Genomic DNA, 17,901 nt, shown 5'->3' with positions numbered 1-17,901 from the left:
GACCTGGGTTTGGCAAGATGAAACGTATATAAACTCATAAATTGCGAGGTTGTTTTATGCTTAATTAACTGGATGTGTGTTCTCGAAGTGTCAAACATGATTCTGAAGTGTTTAATTTAACTTGATTAGTTAACATACCATTAATTAATTGAGTAGAATTAGATTGTCAATAAATCGAGGTTATAGGGTGTGATTGATCGCTTTGAGCCTTGAGAATGTCGCGAGCATGAGAGGTTGAAGTATACTACGGTCTACCATTTCCCAAAATCAGGTCTATTTAGGACTCGATATTTAGGTCTATTTTTTTATTTGATTGCATGGTTAATCAAGATGATTATTTGGCATAGGGTGTCCCTTGCCTTTTAACTCAAAGTAAGGATAGATTTTATCATATAATGAAAGTGCACGCGACAAGTGAGAATGTGGGTATAAGCTATTGATGGTTTATATCTAGTAGACATACATAGTAGTGAATATCTTGACGAATGAACGATAAAGTAAGTATATGTGGATCCGACGTTCTGCCCAAGTTGTCTTTTATTATTGATTTGCATTTGTTAGTATTTTCAGTTTCTCTCTGTTTTAAAGTTGAGTTTAGTCCCTTGTGATCAAGATTTGGACTCGGGTGACCAAGACGTACACATCCACCCCTTTTTCCCATTGAGTTTGTGACACAATACACAACTACACCAACTCCCTGTTGGATCGACTACTAGCTTATCACTGAACTATGCTACTCTTGGGCAAGAAGAATCATAAATTTATTTGAATCGAATCGAAATAATAACTTCGTTAAAGTGTGTAAAGATATAATAATAAAAAATAATTATTATTTTTATATTTTTATCCTACAATTTTCTTTTTGGTACACAAGAAAGGCTAAAATTGGATATCTTTTATATCATATTATTATTACTATTATAAAAGAGGCTATTCACTTATTTGTACAAAATTGTTTTGTCTGATATATTCCTAATACAAAGTGGTGATTGTACAAATCACACTTATCATATAAAATGAGTCTTTTTTGAATTCACCGTGAAAAATGATGGATTCAAAATAATGAAATTTTTGCAACTTCTGGGATTCAAATTTTATACCTCAAATTGATCCATCAAAGTTGTGAATCCAATGTAGATTTCACCATCTAAGATTGAAAATGATTCATATTTTATACAATTAATATGTGGACTCATTTGATGTAGTGACCCGCTCTTTTATATATTTTAAATCCAGTAATGAGTGTGTATTTTTGTTCATCAGTGAATGAAAACGGATATTATTCTGATATGAATTCAGCTTATGATCCTGAATTTATATTGTTAAAGCAGTCAATGATATTATTTCAGAGTTATAACTGACTTAGCAAAGTCACGTTATTTATTTAAGCGAGATGGAATATGATTTTATTTTTTTACTCAGGTCGTGAATTATTTCCGACTCAAGAAGTTAATTAAATCTGCGGATTTAATTTAAATATCAAGACAACGAACAAATTAAATCTACGGATTTAATTTAGATTCATTTTATAACTTATCGATTTTAGGGATATATCACATGTCGAAATCGAGATTTATGTAAATACAATATCAAGCAGAATCGAAGCCAGTATTTTATTACAGTTACAGAATCACGGAGACAGAGAAAATACATCAATAATTCTCCTCTACATTGTTTTTTTTTTATTTCTTTTTCTTCTCTTTTTCTTTCCACTACATCTTGTCAACACTACTTTTTGTCAAGCATTACAATTTGTCGACCCACTACAACAACTTCTCCAACACACTCAAGTGCCTAGCAACAGCTTCTCCTTTAACCTCACACTGCAGTCTCAATTCACCACTCTCCTCATTTTTACACTTAGAAGCTTTTGGAGAAGCAGGGACCTTCATCCGATACTCTGCCACTTCAAGGTAAACTTTGGCTACATTTCTTCCACCTTATTCCTTAGCATCACCTGCGCTTATTGAAGAGCAAAACTGTTAAATTATTTCAGAGCTATTCCAGTTCATCTAGTACCTCAACAACAGCCAACCAAACATTAAGGTATTCATCACCTCACTTACTTCAAGCTTATGTTACATGCTCAAAACCAACAACACATTTCAGTTAATTTCCATAAGAATGCAAAATACAGAGTAGAGTAACACAACCACATTATATCACCATATATCAATATTTCATCCTATGTTCAGATTAGAAAGAACATGAGTTCATATTCATGAGTTCATATTGCCACTACCATAAGAACCTCACCACACAGCACAGTCTATCGAATTTCACATTAGAGGTATAAGAACTTAGCTTTTAGAAATGAGGGGGGGCTACTGCCCTGTTTGTTTGGGCCGAAGGACGTCGAGTGGGCGGCAACTCGCGGGGACAGCAGCGTCGGCGGCGTCGAGCGGTGAAAGGCAGACGACTCCCGACCTCGGCGATGGCTCTCGCCGATTCTGGATTTCAGCAGCGGCGGAGTACCCTTCGCCCGAATCCAGCAGCAGCGTGGCGTGGCTCAAACCTTCGACCCGGAGATAGCAGCAACGGCGGACCCTCCCCTGCTCGCCGGTACTCCAACGACTTGATGCCGATTTCGCCGGAGCTTAAGGTGCCAGCGGCGGCGGTGAATCTTCGAGGAAGAAGAAGTGGTGCTGCGATGTGTTTTCGATTTTGGAGATAGGGGGAGTTATGTTGGGGAATTGATGAATTGAGATGACAGGATGAGAGAGCGCCGGCTGAATCGCCGATTCCGGGCGAAGGAGTAGCAGCGACAGCGGCGATGACTTCTTGAGTTAGGGCTCGTTTCAGGGCTCGCCTTTTTGCCATGGACGAATTCAGCGGAAGAACAGTGGAGAAGATGATTTAGAGAGAGGATAAGAGCGCGGGCTCAGGCGCAGCGCCGACTAGAACGACCGGAATTGGAGGCGGCGTACTCCTCGGCTGGGGGCTGATCGAGAGAGAGAGAGAGGGGTATTGGGTGGCGTCTGATTTGAGAAATTAGAGAGAGAGATCGACTCCTTGAGAGAGAAAAGGGATGGACCGAGAGTTGTTGGGAGAGAAAGAGAGTTGGGCTCTCAAATTTTAAATGATTGGGCCTTGTTTTTTTTTCAGTTGGGCCGAAAATTTTTAGTTTTGGGCCTCTTCATTTATTTTACTTGGGCTTTTAATTATTTTGGGCACCTATTTTGGGCCGAATTAAATCATCTGGGCCGTGTTATTTCTTTATTTTGGGCCGAGTCTTGGGCCGATTTTTAATAAGAAATGGGCTACCTTATTATTTAATTGTGCTGCAGTTCAAAGAAAAATGGATACTTATTAATTAGACTATTTATTTAGTTTAATTAATTATTTTTCTCAAAAGATTATTTATATAATAATAATAATATTGTATTATTATTATGTGCATATTTTAAGTAAAATTTCTTATTATATGCTAAACATGACATGAAATTGTATTTTTAATTGCAATAAAAGTATTTAATTGGTTTTAATTATAAATCCAATTATTAAAGAAAGACGAGTAAGAATATTGTTGGTGTTCTTAACTCAAGAGAAATGTTTTCAATTATTTATTAAATTTTGAAAAGCCCGATAATTTTTACGAGATCACACCTCGATTAAAGCCGAGTTAGTTCTTTATTTTCGATCGAGTACAAATGCGAGATCTATTTTACAATTAGAATATTCCGATGGGAAAGGAAGAATCACAGTTCTATTCGACCGCGTTGGACGGAAGTTAGTTAAATCTATTAACGAGGATAAATAGTAGGATGCCCCGAATATCGTTCGAAAATGTTAGTTCATGCATACAAGATTCATGCATAGTTAAATTACGCTTTCTCATTAATTGAGAATTTTCCTTGAGGCAATGTCTTATTTTATATTCTCGTGATTAAGGTCAAGCGCAAGAGTAAGAACTACACAAGGAGTTAGAGTACCTTAGCAAAACTTTGCTATCAGGTGGGTTACTTTCATATATATCAAATGAGTTTAATGTTATGTTTGAACAGTTATTTCATTGCAAAATCTTTGAACTGAAAATTATTTCAACTGTTGTCTTGCCATAAATATTTCAATGTTTGGTATGATATCTATCTGATGTGGCTTTGCCAGTTATTATGAAATCGAATTCGGGTCCTGAGCAGTTGATAGCTATCCTGCCAGGGCTAGTGTACACCAGTGACCGTGAGTCATCTAGCGGGTTGGCCGGTCAAGTGTCCGTGAGAGGTGGCCACCTCTCCGGCACACAGTTCCAGATATGATAGATTACAAGAGAACTTAGTCTGCAGACGAACTTTAAGAATCACAAATGAATTTAGTAAGCTTGGGCCTTTTTAGCGAAAAACTCCCTTGCTGTACTGTGTATGATGGCATGACAATTTACAACTTTACGAAGCATGTTATATTTCATAGTAGGCATATGTGCCCACTGAGTACTTTTGTACTCAGCCCTGCATATATTTCTAAATGTGCAGGTTGAGCAGCTGCCGATGGTGATGAAGTGACGAGCGGGACTCTTTTGTCTTATTATGTATTAATGAACTCTAGGGTTACATGTCTTCATACATGTAATCAGAACCTTATTCCGCTGCGTACTCAGAAGTTTTATGTTATTTTGGCTAAGTCAGAGATATCTGAACTTACTAGTTATTTGAGTCTATACGACTAAACCTTTGTTATATTATAAATGTCCCTTTTGTTAATTGATGAAATGCGATCCTTCTTTGTTTAATTATCCCCTTTCTACCCCGCTTCTAATATCCCTCCATTAGTCACGGTTTCCCGGCTTAATTATCCTTAATTAGGTTCGGTCGTGACAGAGTGGTATCAGAGCAGTTCATTTGCTCTGAACCCTAGAGTTAGCCCATTTTTCTAGTATGATCACTAGTATATATGAGTCAGTCAGCCAAAGCTCATCACTTCATCACATCGTCATGCTCAGCAAGAAAGAAGGTGGTAATGATTTTAAAACATTGAGAAGTTCACGTTTTATATGAATGTACTGATGCTTACATTCAAGTTTTATGCTTTATTGATTGATTAGATATCTCAATGAACTTAGATGCGTTAAGAATGCATGATCACTGTTACGAGCAGAACAATAGAAGCTAGAAACTCAGTTATATTTCACTATAGCCATGGTGAAGAGCTAAGAAAGAGGAAGATAATCCAATGAAAGCAGTGCAAGCAGAGTGCCACGCACGAATCACTGAAGCAGGCATAGTTCTTCATTCAGGTTGTTCACGCGTGACAGAACACCGAATCGACTATTGCCTTATTTGATGATAGATCACGTGAGTCATTGCTCGTAGCGACGAGTGTGACTTATGTAATCAGTTAGCTATCGCATAATGAGCTAAGACTCATTACTAACTCTCGATTATCACCAGTTATGGCATGAAGAGAACCTTCATGATTTATGTTCGAACTTCATAGTCAGACTCACATGCAGTTATAACACTTTGTGTATGATGTTATAGCATCGCGATTAAAACTATCAGCTTATAGTTTCAGATATTCGAAACCATTCTACTTACAGTACCTATCGCAATAGATGAGGACATGACTGAGAATCCCTATTGATTACGATCACCTACTACGAATTGGAAAGACGAGATGTGATATGGGTACTAGCAGTTACCAACCCTTATGATTGATCATAAACGTTTACGCAAGTGTGTAAGACGAGAGAAGTTCTCGAAGATGGTTTAGAGTTTAATAATAGCTAGAAGCGCCGACAGTGGATCAATGTTGAAACAAATGAATTAAGATTCTAATGCGACCCTAAGGATATACTCAAGATAAGTATATATACCTTAACCTATCGAGGACATCACCTCAGTTAGAACGTCTTGGATTATGCATTTAGTCTGGTAGCCGCAATGGGAGCATTGACTAAGGTCATTCCATGACTTAGCATTACACATGGAGACACATACCCTATAAAGGTGCTCAGATGAGCAAAAGCTATTTCCTTATTGAATGCGTGATGATTCAGAAGGTCTTTTGCAATAACAAGGAAGAGTGCTTCAAATTATATGGTTGCATTTCAAGCGCTATGTGAAGGAACACTAAGTACTAGAAGTACTACATTAAGATCATATAGAGGAACATTGTTGAGTAAGGTCGAGCCTACCTTATTTCACCTATAGAAGATGTTTAAGGATTGCATTAAACTAGGAGGCAGACTCTAAGTTTGAGAAGCTCTAGAATATTGTCAAGGACATGTTCAAGATGTTAAGAAGAAAGTGGTGATTTTAGACTAAATATACCTTTTGCAGCCAAGGAACAAGAGTTGCCAAGTTCGGAAAAGTATTTCCGAATGACTGAGAAGTAGTTGTGTCGGACCTGGCCAGTCCACATGGCCAAAATCTCAGTAGTCGTCATATATGGGTCTTTAAACCTATATATTTTAAACCTTCATCTGAAAAGCCAAACGGGTTCAGACTATTAGGTCATTTCGTTTCGACCTTTCAGTCAATTCATTTCTACCCTATGGTTATTCATTTTCAATTGTTTGGCAAATTATTGAAATACTTTGCCTAATTGCCATTTGTTATTTGAATCATTGCGATCTACTAGTTGTTGGTAGATTTTCTGTGACCCAAGGACAAACAGATACTTATCTGATTAAATCAGTCAAACACATATGCTTCAACCCAAGGGTCAAGCACGTAATGCATACAGACAATCTCTTGTGCATTTAGTAGGACCTTATTTGTGTATTTCGAAAACGATGATCATTTCGATGCTTTTGTATGCCCCTATGTTGGCTTAGTTATTTTGACTAGTATTAGTACGGAAACGCTGGTTAATAGGGCATTTTGGAACTGAGATCTTTCATGATGAATTTGCAAGATAGCCAGTTCATCATGTATAATGCTTGAATAGATCACCATATTTAGATTCAAATGTTGATGAAATAGTCCTCATTTATACTAATTTCCCATGTCTATGTAGCGACCCTATCAGTCTTTCGCGGCAAGTCGAACCGCTATGTTTTATTTATATGTTCGCTTAAGTTTTAGCAGGAGCAGAACTCGATGAGTTAAGGAGTAACTATAGAAACGATAGTATGTCCTTATTGCATTTTAATGCGCTGATAACTTGTGTTTTTACTCATTAGAATGCCACCAAGACGAGGGCGTCCGAGAGGAGGGGGAAGGATTCCCCGTAATGATGAGAGAGGCCCAGAAGCAGGGCCAGAACCTGAATTAGTTCAACCACCTGTTCAGCCAGAACGGCGGATTGAGGAATTATTCTTGCGACAGAACCCACCTACCTTCAACGGGACAGGAGACCCGGCAGAAGCTGAGACTTGGGTTCGCGCTATTGAACGCATTTTCAACTTCCTGCGTTGCACCGACCAAGAACGCCTGACTTGTATGTCCTTTCAGTTGACTGGGTCAGCTGATTTCTGGTGGGAAGCAAGGATGAAAACGATGACAGCAGAGCAGTTAGAAAACCTGACTTGGGAACAATTCAAAGCCGGTATATATGACAAGTATATACCCAAGAGCTACCGCAAGAAAAAGGAGGCTGAATTTTACAATCTGAAACAAGGAAAGATGTCGGTAACTCAATACGACAGGATGTTCTGCGATATGTCTAGATATGCGCCGGAACAAGTTGACACAGATGAGAAGATGGCTGAAAAGTTTTGTGCCGGTCTGAGGCACGAGATTAGGATGGCTTTGGCAAGCCACGGAGGATTGTCTTACACTGAGTCGCTCAGCCGAGCGTTAGACATTGAGGCAGCCATGCCAGGAGAAAGACTTGCAATTATACCTGCGCCAGCACCTCCACATGATCAAAATCATAATCAGAATTTCAAAGGAAAGAGGAGATGGGACAACAGTAACCCGAACCAAGGCGAGAAGAGGCCATGGCAGGGACGGGTCTTCCAGTCACAAGGTTATGGAAGCCAGGGCGCACCGAAACAGATGGGAAATAACCAACAAAGAGCCCCACATTGTCCCAAATGTAACAAAAGTCATATGGGAATTTGTAAGGCCGGCAGTGATAGTTGCTATATCTGCAACCAGAAGGGGCACTATGCAAATCGGTGCCCGAATAAGCAACATGGAACGAGTTTAAGGCCAAACCCACCTATCCAGGCTCCGCATCTGCGAGCAATCCAAGCTTTGCCCCAACAATACCCAAGGCAGCAACCACAGTATCAGCAGCCACAGCAACACCAACAGCTACAGTACCAACCACAACCTCAACAACCGTATCAGCAACAGGCCCGCCAACAACAGCAGCGACATCAGAAACAACATGAAAAGTCTCGTCATGCTAGAGCCTAGGCTATAAGGCAGAAACAGCCCGAGAACAACCAGGGAAACCTGGCAGGTATGGGCATGCTACTCAATACTCCTGTTGTACTTCTATTTGATACGGGCGCATCGCATACTTTCATTTCAAGTACATGTGTTGACACATTAAAATTTAAAATGGAAAGAGCTGACCAGAAGTTGAGTATATCATCACCTATAGGAGGGATGACGACAGTAGATCATGTGTGCTTGAACCTAGAACTGAACATAGGGTCACTCAAGATTGTAGTGAACAACTCCTATGTTATACCGATGGGAGATGTGGACATAATCCTAGGAATGGACTGGCTAGTCGAGAACTATGCCACCATCCTATGTAATGAAAGACGAATATCATTCCGATCCCCAGGAAGGGAGCCGTCACATTTCCACGGAATTAGCATGGGGAGAAGAAAGATGATCATCTCCGCTCTGCAAGTAACAAAAATGATGAATAAGGGATACCCAGCTTACCTCGTATACTTGCACGGAGAACTGGGTACTGAAAAGAGTATAGAAGATGTAGCAATTGTACGGGACTTTTCAGATGTATTTCCAGAGATTCTGCCAGGGCCACCACCGGACAGACCAATTGAGTTTACCATTGATTTGGAGCCCGGGGCAGCTCCCATTTCGAAGGCACCATACCGAATGGCTCCTAAAGAGTTGGAAGAACTCAAGATACAACTGCAAGAACTTTTAGAACTTGGATTCATTAGGCCAAGTGTATCACCTTGGGGTGCACCCGTACTTTTTGTGAAGAAAAAGGATGGCACATTGCGAATGTGTATAGACTATAGAGAACTGAACAAAGTGACACTGAAGAACAAATATCCTTTACCAAGGATAGATGACCTCTTCGACCAGCTCAAGGGAGCAAGCGTGTTCTCGAAGATTGATTTGCGATCTGGTTATCACCAGCTGAAGATTCGACCAGAAGACGTACCTAAGACGGCATTTCGAACTAGGTATGGCCACTACAAATTTGTAGTTGTGCCATTCGGGCTAACTAATGCGCCAGCTGTGTTCATGGACCTCATGAATCGAGTGTTTCATCCGTACTTAGACAAATTTGTCTTGGTGTTTATAGATGACATCCTGATCTACTCGAAGAACGAGAAAGACCATGAGGAACATCTGAGAATTGTCCTAGAAACGTTGAGGACGGAGCGCCTTTATGCCAAATTCAGCAAGTGTGAGTTTTGGCTCAGCGAAGTCACGTTTTTAGGACATATTGTATCATCAGAAGGGATTAAAGTGGACCCTGAAAAAGTGCAAGCGGTGCGTGAATGGAGATCGCCTACTAACCCTAATGAGATAAGAAGTTTCTTAGGATTGGCAGGTTACTATAGGAGGTTTATGGAAGGATTTTCCAAAATTGCAAGGCCAATGACGCAACTACTCAGGAAGGGAATAAAATTTTCTTGGACAGAGGAGTGCGAGAAGAGCTTCCAAGAACTTAAGGAAAAGTTAACTACGGCACCAGTGTTAGCCGTCCCAACAGCTGATAAGGAATACATGATCTACACAGACGCGTCCAAAAATGGACTTGGTTGCGTGCTGATGCAAGAAGGAAGAGTGATAGCATATGCGTCACGACAGCTTAGGCCACATGAACTGAATTACCCGACTCATGATCTGGAGTTAGCTGCAGTGGTGCATGCGCTGAAGATTTGGAGGCACCACCTATATGGAGTTAGGTGTGAAATATTCACAGATCATAAAAGCCTGAAATACTTTTTCGAGCAAAAGGACCTCAACATGAGACAGAGGAGATGGCTCGAACTAGTGAAAGACTATGACTGCGGTATTAACTACCACCCAGGCAAGGCCAACGTAGTGGCTGATGCATTGAGTCGTAAGACCCAATCTAAATTGGGAGCTCTCATCACTCGAGAGACGATGCTCATAAGGGAATTTAGTAAAATGAGCATAGAAGTGGTTAAACCACCAGGGACGATAGCAAGCGTTGTGGCAACAGTACCTAACTTGAGGAAGATGATCGTAGAAGCACAAAGAAAAGACGGGAAGATGGAAAAACTACGGGAAGCAGTAAGAAAAGGAGGCGTCAAGAATTATCAAGAAGCATCAGATAATGTTATCCTCTTTGAAGGAAGAATATGCATCCCCCACGATGATGAGCTTAAGGATAAAATCATGAGTGAGGCTCACGATACCCCTTATACTGCCCACCCAGGCAGTACTAAGATGTATCAGGACCTAAAGAAACACTTTTGGTGGGAAGGAATGAAGAGAGACATAACGTCATTTGTGGAGAAATGCCTAGCATGCTAACAGGTGAAGGCCTTACATCAAAGGCCATATGGAAAACTACAACCGTTGGAAATCCCAGAATGGAAGTGGGAGCACATAGCAATGGATTTTGTGACCAGTTTGCCCAAAACAAAGAAAGGAAACACTGCCATTTGGGTAATAGTGGATCGACTCACAAAATGTGCTCATTTTATACCAATACCGATCACACATGGATCAGACAAGCTAGCTCAGTTGTATGTTCGAGAGATTGTACGCTTACACGGTGTACCAGTGTCGATCACTTCAGACCGAGACTCAAAATTTACTTCTAGATTTTGGATGAGCTTACAGAAGGAGTTAGGCACGAGGTTAAATTTCAGCACCGCCTTCCACCCGCAGACAGATGGGCAGTCTGAAAGGACAATTCAGACCCTCGAAGATATGTTGAGAACGGTGGTGTTAGATAGAGGTGGAAGTTGGGAAGTAGTACTGCCGTTGATTGAATTTGCCTATAATAACAGTTACCAGGCGACTATCGATATGGCACCATATGAGGCATTGTATGGAAGAAAATGTAGATCACCACTTTATTGGGATGAAGTGGGTGAGAGAAAAGTTTTAGGACCAGACATGGTAAATGAGATGGTTGAGATAGTTCGCCAAATCAGAGGGCGAATAAAGGAGGCGCAAGATAGACAGAAATCTTACGCTGATGCACGCCGAACCGAATTACAGTTTGAAATAGGAGACAAGGTCTTCCTAAAGGTATCTCCTACCAAGGGGATAACTAGGTTTGGTGTCAAGGGAAAACTTAGGCCCCGATTCGTAGGACCTTATGAGATTTTGGAAAGAATAGGCCCAGTAGCCTATAGGTTGGCATTACCGCCAAGTTTTGGAAACGTTCACAATGTTTTCCACGTATCACAACTCAGAAAATACGTTTTCGATCCAAAGCACATAATCCACCAAGAAGAGATGATCCTTTGCCCAGACTTGAGTTATGAAGAGAGACCAGAGGCCATTCTAGATCGAAAAGTACAACAACTCAGGAATAAGGCAATCACATCAGTGAAAGTCTTATGGAGACACCACGGACAAGAGGAAGCCACGTGGGAGCTTGAAGACAAAATGAAGGATAAATACCCCGAACTGTTTTAGAAGAAATATGCAAATTTCGGGACGAAATTTTTGTTAAGAGGGGTAGTATGTAGTGACCCGCTCTTTTATATATTTTAAATCCAGTAATGAGTGTGTATTTTTGTTCATCAGTGAATGAAAACGGATATTATTCTGATATGAATTCAGCTTATGATCCTGAATTTATATTGTTAAAGCAGTCAATGGTATTATTTCAGAGTTATAACTGACTTAGCAAAGTCACGTTATTTATTTAAGCGAGATGGAATATGATTTTATTTTTTTACTCAGGTCGTGAATTATTTCCGACTCAAGAAGTTAATTAAATCTGCGGATTTAATTTAAATATCAAGACAACGAACAAATTAAATCTACGGATTTAATTTAGATTCATTTTATAACTTATCGATTTTAGGGATATATCACATGTCGAAATCGAGATTTATGTAAATACAATATCAAGCAGAATCGAAGCCAGTATTTTATTACAGTTACAGAATCACGGAGACAGAGAAAATACATCAATAATTCTCCTCTACATTGTTTTTTTTTTATTTCTTTTTCTTCTCTTTTTCTTTCCACTACATCTTGTCAAACACTACTTTTTGTCAAGCATTACAATTTGTCGACCCACTACAACAACTTCTCCAACACACTCAAGTGCCTAGCAACAGCTTCTCCTTTAACCTCACACTGCAGTCTCAATTCACCACTCTCCTCATTTTTACACTTAGAAGCTTTGGAGAAGCAGGGACCTTCATCCGATACTCTGCCACTTCAAGGTAAACTTTGGCTACATTTCTTCCACCTTATTCCTTAGCATCACCTGCGCTTATTGAAGAGCAAAACTGTTAAATTATTTCAGAGCTATTCCAGTTCATCTAGTACCTCAACAACAGCCAACCAAACATTAAGGTATTCATCACCTCACTTACTTCAAGCTTATGTTACATGCTCAAAACCAACAACACATTTCAGTTAATTTCCATAAGAATGCAAAATACAGAGTAGAGTAACACAACCACATTATATCACCATATATCAATATTTCATCCTATGTTCAGATTAGAAAGAACATGAGTTCATATTCATGAGTTCATATTGCCACTACCATAAGAACCTCACCACACAGCACAGTCTATCGAATTTCACATTAGAGGTATAAGAACTTAGCTTTTAGAAATGAGGGGGGGCTACTGCCCTGTTTGTTTGGGCCGAAGGACGTCGAGTGGGCGGCAACTCGCGGGGACAGCAGCGTCGGCGGCGTCGAGCGGTGAAAGGCAGACGACTCCCGACCTCGGCGATGGCTCTCGCCGATTCTGGATTTCAGCAGCGGCGGAGTACCCTTCGCCCGAATCCAGCAGCAGCGTGGCGTGGCTCAAACCTTCGACCCGGAGATAGCAGCAACGGCGGACCCTCCCCTGCTCGCCGGTACTCCAACGACTTGATGCCGATTTCGCCGGAGCTTAAGGTGCCAGCGGCGGCGGTGAATCTTCGAGGAAGAAGAAGTGGTGCTGCGATGTGTTTTCGATTTTGGAGATAGGGGGAGTTATGTTGGGGAATTGATGAATTGAGATGACAGGATGAGAGAGCGCCGGCTGAATCGCCGATTCCGGGCGAAGGAGTAGCAGCGACAGCGGCGATGACTTCTTGAGTTAGGGCTCGTTTCAGGGCTCGCCTTTTTGCCATGGACGAATTCAGCGGAAGAACAGTGGAGAAGATGATTTAGAGAGAGGAGAAGAGCGCGGGCTCAGGCGCAGCGCCGACTAGAACGACCGGAATTGGAGGCGGCGTACTCCTCGGCTGGGGGCTGATCGAGAGAGAGAGAGAGGGGTATTGGGTGGCGTCTGATTTGAGAAATTAGAGAGAGAGATCGACTCCTTGAGAGAGAAAAGGGATGGACCGAGAGTTGTTGGGAGAGAAAGAGAGTTGGGCTCTCAAATTTTAAATGATTGGGCCTTGTTTTTTTTTCAGTTGGGCCGAAAATTTTTAGTTTTGGGCCTCTTCATTTATTTTACTTGGGCTTTTAATTATTTTGGGCACCTATTTTGGGCCGAATTAAATCATCTGGGCCGTGTTATTTCTTTATTTTGGGCCGAGTCTTGGGCCGATTTTTAATAAGAAATGGGCTACCTTATTATTTAATTGTGTTGCAGTTCAAAGAAAAATGGATACTTATTAATTAGACTATTTATTTAGTTTAATTAATTATTTTTCTCAAAAGATGATTTATATAATAATAATAATATTGTATTATTATTATGTGCATATTTTAAGTAAAATTTCTTATTATATGCTAAACATGACATGAAATTGTATTTTTAATTGCAATAAAAGTATTTAATTGGTTTTAATTATAAATCCAATTATTAAAGAAAGACGAGTAAGAATATTGTTGGTGTTCTTAACTCAAGAGAAATGTTTTCAATTATTTATTAAATTTTGAAAAGCCCGATAATTTTTACGAGATCACACCTCGATTAAAGCCGAGTTAGTTCTTTATTTTCGATCGAGTACAAATGCGAGATCTATTTTACAATTAGAATATTCCGATGGGAAAGGAAGAATCACAGTTCTATTCGACCGCGTTGGACGGAAGTTAGTTAAATCTATTAACGAGGATAAATAGTAGGATGCCCCGAATATCGTTCGAAAATGTTAGTTCATGCATACAAGATTCATGCATAGTTAAATTACGCTTTCTCATTAATTGAGAATTTTCCTTGAGGCAATGTCTTATTTTATATTCTCGTGATTAAGGTCAAGCGCAAGAGTAAGAACTACACAAGGAGTTAGAGTACCTTAGCAAAACTTTGCTATCAGGTGGGTTACTTTCATATATATCAAATGAGTTTAATGTTATGTTTGAACAGTTATTTCATTGCAAAATCTTTGAACTGAAAATTATTTCAACTGTTGTCTTGCCATAAATATTTCAATGTTTGGTATGATATCTATCTGATGTGGCTTTGCCAGTTATTATGAAATCGAATTCGGGTCCTGAGCAGTTGATAGCTATCCTGCCAGGGCTAGTGTACACCAGTGACCGTGAGTCATCTAGCGGGTTGGCCGGTCAAGTGTCCGTGAGAGGTGGCCACCTCTCCGGCACACAGTTCCAGATATGATAGATTACAAGAGAACTTAGTCTGCAGACGAACTTTAAGAATCACAAATGAATTTAGTAAGCTTGGGCCTTTTTAGCGAAAAACTCCCTTGCTGTACTGTGTATGATGGCATGACAATTTACAACTTTACGAAGCATGTTATATTTCATAGTAGGCATATGTGCCCACTGAGTACTTTTGTACTCAGCCCTGCATATATTTCTAAATGTGCAGGTTGAGCAGCTGCCGATGGTGATGAAGTGACGAGCGGGACTCTTTTGTCTTATTATGTATTAATGAACTCTAGGGTTACATGTCTTCATACATGTAATCAGAACCTTATTCCGCTGCGTACTCAGAAGTTTTATGTTATTTTGGCTAAGTCAGAGATATCTGAACTTACTAGTTATTTGAGTCTATACGACTAAACCTTTGTTATATTATAAATGTCCCTTTTGTTAATTGATGAAATGCGATCCTTCTTTGTTTAATTATCCCCTTTCTACCCCGCTTCTAATATCCCTCCATTAGTCACGGTTTCCCGGCTTAATTATCCTTAATTAGGTTCGGTCGTGACATTTGAACCACTCTCCCCAAATATATATCTATTTAAAAGATAATATAATTTAATATTGAATTATTATAAACATGGTTAATTATTTATTGAACTTTGCACGCCAATTTTAAAGTTTGGTGCGGTAATAACTAAGCTATTGATTTATTAACAAATTCCAAAATTTTTTACTATTGGCGTGATTAGTCGAATAATTAACGTGGTATAATCAGATGGAGAATAAAATGACGTCGTTTGTACTTACCAAGTAACACAATTTTCTATTTAAAATGCAGCGACGATTGGAGAGAAAGATCAGAGAAAGAATTGGAATTCAATGCAGCGACAGACAGGAGAGAAAGCGAGAATGGCTGAAGTTGCTTGGTTCTTGAATGACTTCTTCTTCGTCATCTAATTCTTCGAATCCACCTAATCTTCCAAGGTTGTATATGCAATTTAAGCAGAAAATGACGTTGTTTTGATTACAAAAATATCGTTTTATTCTCTTTCCGATATTGCCACGTCAATTATTTGACTAGTCATATCAACGATAAGTTTAGTCGGACTTGATCGTTAGTAAAATCAAATTAAATCAATAGTCCAGTAATTATCATGTCAAATTTTAAAATTAATATATAAAATTGGAATTTGATGAAGTTCAATACTTTATAGGATGTTGACCAAAATAAATCTAACCCTTCTCCTAACGTGTAAAATACTCAAGTATAAACCTCTTATCTTAATTAAACTCTCCGTAGATTAATTACCCTGTATATTATTCTTGAATTATATGTTTATAAAGTTAAAAGTCGTGCTTGAGTTATTGATAGCATATGGTTTTAAAATGTTGCTGATTGGTGAGAGCATGTGAATTTCCCCATTTTTCGCATTTTGATACGTGCATACTTTGATTTGTCACAAGAGACCAAATTCCAAACTGGAACAGAGATTTTCGGAAACTTGAGCTGCTGATATAAACCTAAAGTCATTTATAATCTAAATCGATTTGAAATTGATGATATTGCTAAATAGGTTTAGTAGTTAGTAGGTTTAGCTAAGCCATAAATTACAAGAGTTTACTAAAATAGTGAAATTTGAGTAGGCTCTTTCAAGTCCCCGTAGATGCAGGGGCCTTCCTCCTCAACTCTGCTTTTCCTGCCTTTTTTATTTATGTCTATATTTTCCTTCTCTTACAACATGAAGCCATCGTGGATTTGTTAATAAATTTTAGGGTTAATTGTAGTCTATAATCCGAATTCTATAGTTATTTGTAAAAAGGATTAATTGCTTATAAATACACAAAAAATATACTCAAATTTTGGTTTTTAACCAAATCTATGTTTTTGTTCAAAAAATACATACACTTTTATTTTTTTGGAATTTGACCTGACTCCAAAAGTTCGTTGGCCAATAACTTGATTGTTTGATTTCTGATGGACAATCTGAAGGTACCGTTGGGAAGCTATTGACATTATCTTTCTAATGATACTTATATTGTTGTGTTTTGGTCACCGGAAGTGGTCGAAAAAAAGAAAAAATATAGAGTTTCGTAACCTCAACTTTCATGCTATTTTATTACCACTTCTGGTTATCAAAACCCAACAACATAAGTATCATTAAAAAGATAACGTTAAGAGCTTTCTAACGATACCTTTGAATTGCCCATCAAAATTCAAACAATCAATTTATTAGCTGGCGAACTTTCGGCTTAGGTCAAATTCCAAAACTATAAAAAATTATGTATTTTTTGACAAAAAAAATAGATTTGGTCGAAAACCAAAATTTGGGTATAGTTCGTGTATTTATAGGCAATTAACCCTTTGTAAAAATGGTTCGAACTTTTAAATATTAAAAAAATAGGCTAAATTTTGAAATTATTTGTAAAAATGACATGAATTTTTAAAAATAGGAAAAAATGCCATGAAATTTGGAGTCTCGTCCTCACATAATTTTCATATAGACTTCGGGGTTTCTGTGTCGTCATAATTCAAGTCATTTTTTATATTTATGAAAGTTTGAATCATTTTCGATTTTTTAAAGTTCAGGGCATTTTAGATTTTTGTAAATCCGAATTTTAAAAATAACTTCAAAATTCAAACAATTTTGCCATATTTTTTAAAGTTCAGACCATTTTTATACAAATGACTTTAAAATTCAAGTCATTTCTACGAATGACTCCAAAGTTTAGGTCATTTTTTCGTGTTTTCGATTGTTCAGGTCACTTTCACAAACGACTTCAAAGTTTAAACTATTCTTTAATTCTTTTGTATATTTTAAAGTTCTGACTATTTTTACAAATAGCTTCCAAGTTCGAGCATAAAATACAATTAATCCTAAACTTTATCCGTGTACGATAATACTATGCGTACCACAACAGTCATACCTCCAATGCATTGATGAAATTCAAATTTTGACATATCTTGAGTCATTTATTCACACACTCTACAACTAGTAACTAAAAGTTATCGGGAAATAATTTATAGCTACACGAGGAGGCCCCTTCCTTCACATAGTAGTACCTCATCAGTTTTGAGCGCCG

This window comes from Salvia miltiorrhiza, chromosome 2 (genome assembly GCF_028751815.1).
Source record: "Salvia miltiorrhiza cultivar Shanhuang (shh) chromosome 2, IMPLAD_Smil_shh, whole genome shotgun sequence".
NCBI lineage: Eukaryota > Viridiplantae > Streptophyta > Magnoliopsida > Lamiales > Lamiaceae > Salvia > Salvia miltiorrhiza.
The sequence above is the reverse complement of the archived record's forward strand: the minus strand, read 5'-3'. Positions refer to the sequence as shown.